Here is a 14,670-nt window from a genome sequence, read left to right as displayed (position 1 = left end):
CACATTCACTCATTTCGTAGGAGTCTAGACTCATACAAATAATAACAAAACTCATACAAATAATAACAAAATATTATGTCATATAAGAATTTAAAGAAAATTTTGTACTTTTCTTAAATAGAGATAGTATCGTTTTGTTTTGTTACATCTTTTTTTTTCTTTTTTTGGCTTTTCTCCTAAAACAATATGAATGCAGGTTCATTCATTTAATACAAGTCTAATCAATATGAATATATATATATATATATATGGAGGATTCACATTCACTCATTCCCTACAAGTCTAGATAAATGCAAAGTTATAACAAAAATATTTCATAAGATCTTGAGGCAAAAATTGTCCCCCAGGTAGTATTCTATATCACTCATCAATTTTAATTTCTTTCATGTTTTCTTTTAGATTATAAAATAAAATAGAACATAAGAAAGTGATCGATATTATACTACAAAACGTCGTTCTCTTGAGTTGCCATATAATAATTTAAAGAAAACTTTGTGTTTTTCTTAAATAGATTTTTTTTGGCTTATTCTTTAATTTGTTTTTCCTTTTGGCTTTTCTCCTAAAACAATATAGATTCCCATTCGCTCATTATATAGTTCTTACAAGTCTAACCAATATGGTGGATTCACATTCACTCATTTCGTACGAGTCTAGACTCATACAAATAATAACAAAACTCATACAAATAATAACAAAATATTTGTTACATCTTTTTTTTTCATTTTTCTTTTTTTGGCTTTTCTCCTAAAACAATATGGATTCAGGTTCATTCATTTAATACAAGTCTAATCAATATGTATATATATATATATATATATGGTGGATTCACATTCACTCATTTCCTACAAGTCTAGATAAATACAAGTTATAACAAAAATATTTCATAATGGTGGATGTGGCAACTTTGCAAGTAGAATGATAAAATAATAAAGTTATATAAATAGTGTTTAAATAACAATCAATAAAAACTTGATAATTCATCTGTTATAAAAAATGTTATGCTTTTAATATGACTTCATTTCATATCAAGAAACAACAACACTACAATTATAATAAATTTTACAATATTTTAATATTTGAGGTGGTAAATTGTGCTTAATACAGCATCACATTCACAAGTATTTGAGGTGGTAGATTGGGAGTGAAACAGATATATATATATATATATATAGTGGGCCATTACTTACTAGGCTACTTTGAGAACAGTTGGAGTACATTTAACTTAGGCAGGTGTTCACAAAGAACAAACACAACCTATATGAACAACAATAAGAAAGTTGGTAAGCTCACACGTACACAACTAAACATATATACGTGGGGATCAATTAGGGGGGACTAGTAGCCTGTGACACGCACCTAAAAGCTAAACTCTCAGCAGCAGTTTTGTGACATCTCATCTTCCTTTTTAATCCAAAAGAGCTTGACAATTTTGGCCACGTAGAGGTTGCATAAATTATGATGGTTGAATAAGAGATTTAGAGTTCAATTCCGCCTACATCAAAAAACGATTAGTGTTTTAGTCTGATAATAAAAAACTATCATTTTGGAGCAGATGTTATAAGTTAAAACTCTTTAAAAAGAAAAACATGAAATGAGAAGCAAGGGTTACCACTTATTATAGCACATGTACAGATTTCACATGCATATATTACACCATCACTTAGTCACAGGTCAATTAATCTCACCAAACTAACATAATTATCTAGAGTCTAGACATTGATATCCAAGATGAGGGTTCTTATCTTAATATCTTTGAGGAGGATCACCAAGTTCGATACTGATACAGTGATACTATACATCAAAGCTAGTATACGTATCCTCCTTGCACATCACTTCGTTTCAACAATTGTATAAGACTGATCACACATGATAGCTAGAAAAATATGATATGCATATGTTGGATTTATATAAAATAACTTTTCCTTATTTGAAAAGAAATGACAGATCGATGATTCAACATCCCACATAAAAAGTTGAAGAGACAACTAAAACAAGAGTCCTGTCAATGAATGTTTTTAGGCATTTGTTAATGGATTATTTTAGAAAAGTTTTAATACCACATGAAACTATTTAGTCTTTACTGTATATTTCCAAATCCAAGTCATTCTCTTTTGTGGTTTTAAACATTTTAGTCTCTTATTTTGTATATGCATCGACCCTCATATGTAATGTTGATTTAACAATTATATAGGATTTATGCATGGTAAAAGATGATACATATGCTGAATGTATAAGATAATTTCTCTTCATGTTAACAGATACCCTCATGCACTCATTATATGCACTTGTTTTAAGGAGACTAAAACAAGATTTTCCAATGGATTTTTGTAGTTGTTGAAAAAATTGTCACAAATAACAATCTTTTTTGTAGAAGTAGCAAAAACTAATATATATGCAAAAGCATTCTACTATTACGTGCCACTACCAGTAAATTTAGAAGATCCAAGATACTTTTAGTAATGTATTATTATTGCATACTACTAGTAGTAAATTCAGAGAATCTAAGACACCTTTAGCAATATATACATTTTAAACTAAAAGTGACTCGATTTCTTATTAAAAGTCAATTGATTAGGGTATAAAACTCAACCTTAACCAATATCCAAAGACACTCATTACCTTGATGTTTTATCAAAAAATGCATTAGTGGGTATCATATAAAACCATTTAGGTAAACCACATTAAACGTTGAAATGAAATACTAGCAGACCTCTTTAACGACTCCTTTGTTTTCTTGGTCAGACAACCCAAGACTCCTTTTCTAGAACCACATTAAACGTGAAACGAAATACTAGCAGATCTCTTTAACGACTCCTTTGTTTTCTTGGTCAGACAACTCAAGATTCCTTTTAAAAAAAAAAAAAAAAAAAAACCTTTATGTTTCCTTTTACCTTTCCATCTTTCAAGTGACTATGTCACAACACGAAATTGTAACTTGCTTTCAGGAGGATGTAATAAAAAGCACTAAGTATTATCATCATATGTCATAGCAAAGGTGAAAGAAGTAGTAAAGTGTAGCATCATAAAGTTAAGTTACAAACCTAAACCATGGCAAACTAGCCACATAGGTGCTATAAGAAAGCATAATGTACTAAACAGAGTCATAAGGAAAAAGAAACAACAAAACAAGGAAGAAACTGCATCATCATCAACACAGTCCGGAAATGAGAGGCTGATCTCCAAAACAATCAGACCCACCAATACTGGAAAGAAAACGCTTGCGACAGCCCTCCAAGTCTGCCACCTCCTTCCTTAGGATCTCAAGGCGCGAGTCAATAATATCAACAGTGGGCCGCACCCTCCTTATGAAAACGGCCCGGGCAATCTCTCGAAGGTAATCCAAAATGAACTCCACAGCAAAGCCGACGCTGACAAGCTCCTGCACCGCAGCCCTCCACTGCAGGATCCTCTCGATAGAGACAGTGTCAACAAAGCTATGCTTGATGTCATTCAACACACTCCCCAACATCCTCAAAAAATGCTCTCTAGCTGATCGGCCAAGTTGGAAGCCCTGCATGAAGTCCCCACGGTTGTTATAGACCATCACCAAATGAGAAGCACAGTCCTCAGGGATTCTAAAGCCATGAAAATCCACGTAAGGAGGCCCGGAGCCCTAGAAAGCTGCAGGATCAAGGTCATTGACTTCAAGCTAATCAAAGCATGCGAAAAAGGCAACATCCTCACCCACAAGATTTGGAAGGGTAGCGGAACTACTGCCCACTTCAAACTGAGGTGGGACTATAGGGAGTGGCCCTGCCAAGGAAAACACAAGGCATGAGACGAGGAAATAAAAAAGAAAAGAGGAAAGAAACAAACCCATGGGGAGCAAATGAAAAATAGACAAAGGGAAAGAAAGCTTACCAAGACCGGTAACAATGGGGGCTGTGGAAAGAACCGAAGCAGACACAGAAGGAATGGCAGAAACCGATGCTGTAAATATGGCAGAAGCTGGTACAAAAAATACAACAGGAATAGGTGCTGTGGGCGCGGCAGGAGTAGCTGCTGCAAGCACCCCTACACTTGCTGCAATGCCTAGCCCTTCAAAGGTCTCTGCAAACAGAGAAGATAGACATGCAAATAAAAAGAAGAGAAGAGTGGGCCCAGTAAATAAAGAAGGAAAAGTGAACTTAATGAAAAAGGGAGAGGGGCCATACCCATGAATCTAGCCTCGAGTGGAGCACCCTCTTCTTCCTCGGACTCAGAAATCCTCCTCAGCAGGACGAGCTCATCACCAAGATCCTCAAGAATATCCTCAGACTCCTCGGAGGACAAATCAACATCGGGCCCGCGACTGGCCGAACTGGGAATAGAAGAAGGAGTAACTACCAAGGAAGAATTGTCCTTCACGGCCTGAGACAGAGTTCCAAAAGGATCACTGGTAGAAATGACAAGAGGAGTGACGGGAGAAACTGCCTCGGTCTGAGTTATGGCAGGAGGAACAACTTCCTTTGGAGTAGGCATCTCGGCCGGAAATGCAGTGGTCTTGCTAACCCCCTCAATGTAAGTACCCTCTTCTCTGGGTACCGATCCGGTGGGAGGGCTAGGAACCTCGGTAGGAATCCCATGTGCAGCGGCAGAAGTAACGGGCATCTGAAAAGCTTCACCAGCCCCATCAAAAGAACCCACCACGGGTGTGCCCATGGAAGCAGACAGCTCCTCAGCTGTGGGATGATAGATGGAAAAGAGCTCGGGCTGATCCTGGAAGGCAAAAGAAAAAAGAAAGGCATATATACACATGTGGTAAAGAATAAAGGAACCTACGGCTGATCAAGACAAATGAAGAACACGTGGCAAGTGAAATATGTGTAAAAAAAAAAAAAAAAGAGGAAGGTAGTGGAGATTACCTCAAATGCAGGCTCATCAAGCTCAATGGGATGGGCGGCTGACGCATCCTCCTTATGCTTAGACTGCAAAGAAAAGGGGGGGACAAGAGGCAGTGTTAAAGAAAGAAATCAGTAGGAATGGCATGGGTTAACCACAGGAAATTTAAAGTCAAAACACAAAAGACAAGGGAAAATTTTTCTAACATAACGTACCCTTCGCTCAGTGGCAGACGTAGGGTGGGGAGTTGTTTTCCTCTTGCTACCCTGTGTCCTACTAAAGAGGGGAGCGCCTATGGCTAGCTGTGGAGCAGCAGACTTAGGCTTGCTTGCGGACTTGTGCTTGGCAGGAGTTTTCTTGGTTGGCGCAGGAATATTGGTTACCTTAACTTTCTTCTCCCAACCCGGGGGAAAATCACCCGTGAGCCAACACCATCCTTTCTTCTCCTCGTCCCACTCGAAGATGGCAAAACGACTCTGTTTCTTGGCATAAGCTAAAACTGATTTGGAAGACATGAGCAACCGAGGGTTGGGAGAGACAAACATACTTAGCCCGTCAGGAGGGATAAGGGAAAAGGCACGACTACCTACCAACTCTTGCCCAGATGAGGTCATCACAGCCCGCCAATAGCCATGCATCGTAGGAGTGAAAAGACCCTCTCTCAACGAGCCAGGAATGGTAACTGGACTAAAGTGCTGTCTCCAAAAGTCAAAAGCAGTCTGCCGCAGGAAAGGCCGAACTGAAGTAGGAGATTCCATGAGATAGGAAAGGTCATCAGGGATGTCCTGGTCCAGCCCAAACTGCCTCCTCACCTGGTTGGTAGGGTAGTGAACAAATCTGATACCCTTATCGGCCAAGTATGGCAACCATCCAACATTGGTAGCCGCCAAATAGGTGATCCCCATCTCATCAAAACCGGCCAAAGGGGTGGTGGTCCCAATGGTATCAGTAAACGAACCCATAGCAGAATCAATACATGTGTAACCCCTACCTAAGTTTTTATAAGCTCTCTAAGAAAAATCGGTACCACTATCAAAGGACTCAACGACTAAGTGACCGATGGGGTTCAGACCAGACCAACGAAAAGCTAAAGGGAAATCAGATTCAAACCTGCTGCAAAAGTCAGTGATCACTTGCGGACATGATTGGTACTTCTCCTTCGCGAAATGAACGGGCCTACATTTCGCCAAGTATTGGGCACTGTGCTCAAACAACAATTGCTGCAGGATGGTGCTGTGAACAGAGGAAGTGACAATGTGACAGGAGCCCGCCTGGCTCTTGTCACTCCGTAGGATGTCCAGATGAACATAAAAATGCCCTAAGAATATGGGGGCCAACGGCAGACTCACTCCGGCGGATATTTTAATAGCCAAACAAAAATACAAAGGCTCGCTCAAACAACAATTGCTGCAGGATGGTGCTGTGAACAGAGGAAGTGACAATGTGGCAGGAGCCCGCCTGGCTCTTGTCACTCCGCAGGATGTCCAGTTGAACATAAAAATGCCCTAAGAACATGGGGGCCAACGGCAGACTCACTCCGGCGGATATTTTAATAGCCAAACAAAAATACAAAGGCTTGACAACGTAATGGGGGTGCGAACCAAAGACGAACTTGCAAAGCCAAAAAGCAACAAAGGCCGCACGGTGGGCGGCGATAGAAAACTTAGAGGAAGAACTAACCCAGTATGATAACTTAGCATTCCCGGTCATTCTTTTTCTCAACTCGGCCTCAATGGCTTCTTCCTCCGAAGAAAGCTCTTTAGTGGCAGGATCTGCATCACCAAGGATTGGCAGGAGTAGTTGATTGGCCATAACCTTAAGAATCACGATCAGTTCGCCGCAGGAGAAGAAGAATGTGTGGGTGGTGGCACACCACCGGCGGACCAAGTGACGAAGGTTATAGAGGTCTCGAAAATTAGAAAGACTTCAAGATAAAACGATGGCCTTCAGAACACCGACCCACTGCAGCAAACGCATAAAGGCCATATTGGATAACTCTCGGTCAACCCACTCCTTCCAACCCAAGGCCGTTCCTGACCCAAACTCGAAATGAATCGGCACGGGAAGAGAGACCCCCTGACGGATGACCAAATTGGAAATGGAGGAAGACACCGGAGCCCATGAAATATTGGGGTTCCGTCTGCACATGGAGAGCTACACGTGGCCTGGCGGTGGCGGCACATAATCGCCGGGAACCTCGGGGAAGTGAGGATAGGCATTATACCAAGGATCGATTAGAGGGGCGCACTCACTGTCTGAGTCGCACAGCGTATCTTCCTCATCGAAATGATCGGATTCAGAGTACATGGCCTCCTCACCCATTTCTTTTCTAGCAGGAGGATTAAAAACTTTCTCTTTCCCATTGTGGCAGGAAGAACTTTGACTTTTCACCAGCGCCATTGTGCGATGGTTCGATAGGACTAAAAGGGGTATGGGTGTCCAAAGAGAAGAAGACAGTAAAGGAAGAGGGACAGATACAATGTTTTGAAAAAGAAGGTATTTGTGTTTCATTTTCGAAGGGATTCTCTTCTTAAATACCTGAGTCACTAATACCGGCCTGAAGGAAGGCGACTGATTAGCCATCAAAAGAAGAATGAAATTAATAAAGCGGCAGTTGTGTCTTAGGATAACTGCCATTCTGGGAAATTCGAAGAGTCACCACTGTTCACGGCAGGAAAATAAATATATGTATATATGAAGGGGCCCATAGTTTTAAAAAGCCCACGAAGAAAAAGAAAGAAGGAAAACAGAAAGGACAGAAAGGTCTTTTATTCACATATAGACTGCAAGAACGCTCCATATGTTCAGGGGGCTAAATGTAGAGGGTCATTTTTTGAAATAGACAGAAGGCAGCCCAACCCAGCAATACGGGCAGCAGAGAAGCATCAGACTAAGTAAAACCATTAGGTCCAAGCGGCAGGAATAATGGATCACAGGCCCTTAATATAAACAAATGGGTCTTGAGGAAGTAAGTGGGCCTAAAAGGCCCAGAAAGAGAGAAAATAGCACCCATTGGCAGTATATGGTATGGAAAAGTGAGAATGGGTCGCAGCAGGCCCAAAGCAATGTAAATAAAGAAAGTAGGGGATAATGGCAAGCCCATGAATCCCAAGGATGAGAATGAGGAAATTGGGCTAGGGAAGCCCAATTAAGTTAGTAAAAGCCCATGGGATGCGGAGTTAGTAAATGGGCCAAAGAAGTCCAAAGGAAGTAAATGGGCCGGAGAGGCTCAAGGAAAAAGAAAGGGACACTAGAGCCCATAAGTGAGAACACTAATGGCCATATTAAGCCACTGGGGGAAAGAATGGAACGGCAGGCCTGAAAAGAGGCCCAGCAGGAACAAATCGCGTGGCAGGAAATGCCAAGTAATGCGGTAGGAAGCCAAGGCAATTAAAGAATTGGGTTGAAAAGAACGCAAAGCCCAGTACTAAGTAAAGCCCAGACCCTAAGGGAGCGGGAAATCAAAGTAGCAGCTCATGAAAAGCCAGAAATGGACAGCAGGCAGTGCAGGCAAAGTCTCCAATCCACGGCAGATGCATGAACAGTAGGCAGATTTCAAACATATGCAAGCGCAAGGCCCAGGCACCACCAGCCTGTACCCAGCCAATACGGGACATGGTGAGGTCATGGGTTAGAGGTAAGAGGGTATGGTTTGGAGGTAGGGAGAGGGGAAGACCTATTTTGAGGTTCCTGCTCAAGCTCTTTTGGGGGATACGTCCTGCTGGGATGACATACCTCCTAAAAGAGGCATGGCTGAGTTGGAACCACTAGGTGCATGCCATGAGGGATAAAGAGAGAGAAACATCACCGCGGCAGGAAGAGGTGCCACGGCAGACTAACAGACAAAATAGTTGTCTTTGTCTGTAATAAGGGAACTCGCAGACAGAACAGTGATGGTCGGTAAGTACACCCAGACCAGACAAAGGTGGTTAAGGGGTAGAATAGTAAAATTCGGTCACGACAGGCACTATAAGAAGGAAGCCTCTGTTGTGTACAGGGAACACAACGCAATACAACACAACGTAACAAGGACTCTAAGGCATACTTAGGAAAACAGGGGAAGCATAATACTGAGAACCACAATTGTGGAAATCATTAAGAAAAGACTAAAAAAAAAAGAGAGAGAGGAAAAAAAGGAAAGAAAGATAGAGAGAAAAAGAGCAAGAGTTAGCGACATGCACTGATAGGTCCCTTCCTTTCTCTCCCTCTCAAATCCTTGCTTTCTTCTATAATCGTCCTAGGCATTGTCCATTCAGGTCCGCCTCCCTCAAACCCATTAATTTCCACAGCAGGAATTCTTTTCCTCGGAGGTTAATCGTGTTGAGAAGAGGCGTTCTTCCTCTTTGGCCTTGCTCCTGCAGACCGAACTGAACTTATTTCCTTTATCTGTTGATTAAATCTTTATTACTATTTGCCCTTACTATTTCATTTGTGAAAATTGTTAATATCATGGTAATTATGGATCATTTGGTCATTTCCTATTAAAAGAACTATCTGGTTATTCTAGAATACATGGTTCTGTTTTACCAATTGTATCTGTCTGCCACAAGCTTCTCTGAAATAGCTCTGCTTGTCGTAAGCACTCTCCTGGCAGACGAGGCATAGTTTGCGCATAAGCCGGCCAAGTTGAGTTCTAGTTGGACCGATCTCGACTCCCGCAACCCAGAACACTTAGGCCTACAATCACAAAGGGACAGCCCAGCCCAACACAGTAAAAAAAAAAGGCCCCTACGCCCTGTAATTCACTCTTCTATGCATCCCCATCATGAACATCCTTTACCATTTGCTTTTCATCGGCTTTTCTCATCTCTTCTGAGGGCCTGTCATCCATATCAGACTTATCTTGACACAAACTCTTGTTCTTCAGAGAAGCAAGCTCTTCCAGGCTTTCTTCCTTACTAAGACGTGGAGCATCTCTACCGCAAAAGAGCAGGAAGTCTCTTGAAGAAGATGGTTGGCGTGTGCAATGCTAGTTTATGGCGTCAAGTAGTAACTCATAATACCAAAAGAAGACAGTTTTGAGTATTGATAAGGGAATGGCATTGCTAAGAGCTATCAATGATGTCTTAATGCTTTTATCAGATGCTAGATATTATGTTTATTGTTTACACTAGTGTTAGATTTTGATCCGAAGGTACTAGACCCATACTAGCTAGTTAAAAGTTTTGGATTTTTGGGTGATTAGGCATATTCTATTTGTGAGAAATGTTCAATATGTTTTATACAATATACATTTAGATATGCTCTTCTGGATTATATGCATCCTTTTCACAATCCACCTTGTTTAACCTCTGATTTGTCCCTACTGTATCTCCAGCAGAGAATCCATGTGTATAGGGACAGAGCTACCGAGAGAAGAACCTTGCATGGGGGTTTTGAAGTGGGCCCCGGACAAAAGAATTCAAGGTTTGATGAAGATGAACAGTCATCATCATATGCTTCTGCCAATACAGAAGAAGCTGCAGCCGAGGCCTTGAATATGTCGTTTGGAGCTGGTAGTTATGCCAAAAAACTTCTGGAAGGCATGGGCTGGAAGGAGGTATGTTCTCATCACAAAATTAGCATTTTTTTGTTGGAAATCTGCTTAGAAGAAAACTGTAACAATTGATGATATTCTTGATTCTAGGCAAATAGTGTCACTTGGCTAACACTAGCACACATTATTACTGGTTTTTGATTGATGATTGGGGTTGGGGTTTGGTCTTTGAGGAAAGATGACTTGAATGGATGGAAAAGGTCCTCCAATTTGACATCTACGACAATCTACATGCTGATTTTGTTAACTCACTCCCTATGTTGACATTTCATTTTGTAATATCTGCAGGGGGAGGGACTTGGCAGCACTACAAAGGGGATGGCGGAACCAATACAAGCAGTTGGAAATGTTGGTAACGCTGGATTGGGGTGGCCTCAGGGAATAGCAAAGCACCATTAAGATAACTAGACATATCCAACAAATACAAGTGTAGTCCCAATCGTTAAGGCTATTACAAGTGTTTAGCTCTTTTTTTTAGCTCTCTCTCTCTCTCTCTCTCTCTCTCTCTCTCTCTCTCTAGTTTATAGTGGTCCTTTGCCAAATCTGCTCATTGTTCTCAAGTCCTTTTTTAAATGATGAAATCCTACCATATGTTACGGTGGTGTGGTAGTCTATTTTAGTCTTGGTAAACAATGTATACTTTTGTGGCATACATGCATAAACATTGCTCTCCTTTTCTAATGGGCAGGAAGAAATCTACTAAACAATGCACCAGTACCTGATTCTAATACTACATTTTTTACTGGACTTTTAAAAAAGGCAGTGAGACTTATAACTGCCAAACAGGTCAGGCAGGCGTTAGACACATCTGTGGTTCAGCCGGTCCAATTCACTGGTAAAATCTTGTATTTGGGATGAGGGAACCTAAAATTCAAGATGATGTTACCTCATCCACTAACCTGGTGGTGGTGCAGATTGAAAATGAAACGCATAAACGTCACCAAAAAGAATGACATTAATATTTGATGTACAAATCACAAATGGAAGGCGAATAAATTAATTAAATCCTACAAAATTGCATTGAATAACTCAGTTGTTGGTTTCCCCATCAATCATCTCTTCATCTCTCTCTTTCTGGATAGGAGCCGAATTAGTTTTTTCCTCCATTTCCTCCTCAATTACGCTCTTTTGTTACGCCTCATTCTTCAGCCTTTCAATCTCTTGATCTTTTTTCTTCTAGCTTTTCTTGCAAGATAAGCGCCTGCAATAGATGCACAATATTTTTTATGATCACTCATATAACACGGTTACATTTAGATCACCTTTACCAATATTTCGTTTAGTTCAAAGCATCTAAAGCCAAATCACAGATTAACCTAAAGATTCCGGCTATAATTGATGATCCTATAAATGTCAAACAAAGACAATCATATAGCATCAATCATCAACAACAAGATATTTGACCCAGAAAATTGGTATAATACAATTATGCAATCATGATTCTGTGGGGAAACATGTCTATTTTCAGTTACCCCTAGAAATATGTTATATATAAGCATATAAACACTAACATAACAATAAACTGCAAAATTTACTCCAAGTAAATTAAGAAATGAAAGAAAGATGAAAACCATTTCATTTGATCTTTCCACATCATTCGTAAGCCCCTCCATATGTTTGTGCAGTCCTGCACGCAATAGAACAAAGAGAATCAATATAGCATGAACTTTGAAAACCATGGTATAGCAACTTTGGTTTCAACTTAATGTACAAAGAGAATCAATATAGCATGAACTTTGAAAACCATGGTATAGCAACATTGGTTTCAGCTTAATGCACAAAACGAGTAAGTGTACCCTTAACAATCTCCCTTATTTTCTTCTGAACAAAAAAGCAGAGCGAACTAAATGTTTGATGCCACAGAAACTGAAAGTGAAGATTAATTGTGACGACAATTTGAGTTCTATCCGGATTGGAATTGTGGTGGGATCATAATTCTAGCAATTTGACAAATAAAACAGAAAGAGGGATGCACCTTATTCATTAGAAATGAATATTCTATAGGTCTTTTACAAACAGAATGTCTTCTCCTCAAAAAGGATTGATTACGTTAAGATATTTGCATGAAGACTTCAATAAATAAAAAATTGTTTAGTTACCAATAAATTATATTAATTTTGATAAGTAGAAAAGAACTCCTAAAATGTTAACTATACAGTATCTGAAAGTTAAAAAGGTTTTTTCCTGTAAATGATTGGAGTCTTTTAATTTACTTGTTACCTAGGCATCTATTATAATTGAAATCCAGCCAAGGAAATAAATATACATACAGTTGATATATACTAAGTACTAACCTTCAAATTGGCTTCTGAGTTCTGCATTTTGAGATTTCTGCAAAGCAAGTTGCATTGCTAACTCATGCATCTGACAGCAGAATGTAGAGAAAAATCAAGTTAACCAAGAGTTTAGCATAAGGAAAATCAATCACTTCTGGAAACATAAGATAACATCATACTATGAACTATATTAAATTGGTTTAATTAAGTATGTGCATAATCCTCCTGAACCATATAGAGTCAGTAGTAAAAGTGTTTCTTATCGTATACCACCTATCCCCTAACCCCCACCCCCGGAAAACCGCCCTTAATGCTAGCTCATGCATGAAATCATGTCTCCGTTTGTCATAGAAGAAACATAAATATAAAAAGAAACCTAGAGAAAAAAATTCTCAAAGCCAAAATGAAAATTGATACAAACTGAGAAGTATGATGACAGGAACTATAATGCAATGCAGTTGCAGCACCTTTCCTTCGGAAGCTAGATTTCCAATCTCCTCATTTTCCTCTTGCAGAGCCATCAGCATCTTACCCGTCTTGCTTTGTGGAGTGAAACTGAGTGCAGAAATAGTATCCTGTTTCTCCTTCAGCTCTTTCTCCTTCTCCTCAACCAAATTCTAGCATTATGGCATCACAAGAAAACATAAACAGACTTTCTAAAAGCAAAAAACAAATACTGAGCCACTTTGGGGTGCTCTAAAGTAACAGAAAACAACAAAAGTATAACTTCAAATCAGAAATCTTATTAAAACAATTAACAGCAATCACAATCAGATATGGTAGAAAATGGCATGAAATGTAAACAAAGAAATTATTACCATTTTCTTTCTAAATGCTGATACTTTGTGTGATTTCAAGTTATGGTCTCCAAAGGACTAGAAGCAACCTTGGGTTATTAATGGATCCCCTGCTTTTATTTCATTTATTGCCTCTGCTTTCTAAACTTGCATCTGGAAACTTAGTGTACTTCAACATATAAAAAGCTCCAAATTGAAATTTTATATTTGACCTAGGAGCGGAGCATATAAATGCCCTCCATTAATCTATGAGGTGACCATGAAGAAAATTTGGTCAAAGCCTTATTATTTGTTCGAATTTAAATATGATCCCTATTCCTTTTTACATAAATCAATTCACACAGCAAATCCAGCAGTCAATTGAATGTAAAAAGACGTGGGCATTAGTCACAATGCCCTACATCAATGGATCAACAAATGACCATATCTTAGACATGAGCATTGGTCACAATGACTGTCCTCCTTTTTGCAATAAAGTCATTGCTGTTCATAACCAAAAAGAAAAGAGAAGGAGCACGTCCATACTCATGGGTAATAACACCCATATCTAATGGAGTTTTACAAACCTTTAAACGTGTAAACTCTTCATGAATTGCAAGATCTAGCAATAATCTCCTAGCCTGTCAAATCAACCACCATACCAATTTTGTTAGTTAATTTAAACAATTAACAAAAAAGAGAACACTTCTTTCCCAAAGAAACCAAATAATGAAACATTTATCTACGAAATTTCCAATTGATAGAGGATAAACATTTTTAGAATCAAGAAACCGTGAAAGAGTAAAAGCAAGGATTATATTGATGTTATTAGACACAATACTGTCATAGCAGTAAGGTAACCAAATAGAGGAATCAGGATGACTAATATTTTTGGAAATAGTGGCAATTAGCCATTCAAGATCAAGAATGTGGATGACATTTGGAAATGTATTGTTACCACAAAAAAAATTAAAAAATTAAAAAAAAAAATCTTGTATATTTTCATAAGACTACATATGATAAAGACAAGGTAAACAAAAATTGCCTGTGTGCAAGCCTAAGAAAACACAAATTTCTAGGTATAACTAGCTCAGAATTTCCACACTGATGCCTAACCAATCCCATTAACTTTCAAAGATGCACTTAGAACAGGTTATATACTTCAGAGAAACATTGTTTGAGCCTCAATAAACAAAGGAATCCAGTTCTCAGCTTGCCCATCAAGTACCATCCCACAAACCTTAAATATGGCCACCAGTTT

The 14,670-nt window shown here is 39.3% G+C and overlaps 1 long non-coding RNA gene across 1 annotated transcript; it reads right to left on the bottom strand.

Annotated features, from left to right (window-relative positions):
• Nucleotides 1–11,293: 11,293 nt before the first annotated feature.
• On the bottom strand, nt 11,294–13,155 carry LOC136071348 (uncharacterized). Its single transcript, XR_010632634.1, has 4 exons — nt 13,101–13,155; nt 12,652–12,721; nt 11,929–11,984; nt 11,294–11,558 (listed from the first exon to the last, which is right to left on the bottom strand). It is a non-coding gene; the product is annotated as an uncharacterized LOC136071348 (long non-coding RNA).
• Nucleotides 13,156–14,670: the final 1,515 nt, after the last annotated feature.

The sequence above is a fragment of the Quercus suber genome, unplaced genomic scaffold (assembly GCF_002906115.3).
Source record: "Quercus suber isolate HL8 unplaced genomic scaffold, Cork oak 2.0 scaffold_304, whole genome shotgun sequence".
In the NCBI taxonomy this organism is placed as follows: domain Eukaryota; kingdom Viridiplantae; phylum Streptophyta; class Magnoliopsida; order Fagales; family Fagaceae; genus Quercus; species Quercus suber.
This window is presented reverse-complemented; position numbering and strand designations above follow the sequence as displayed.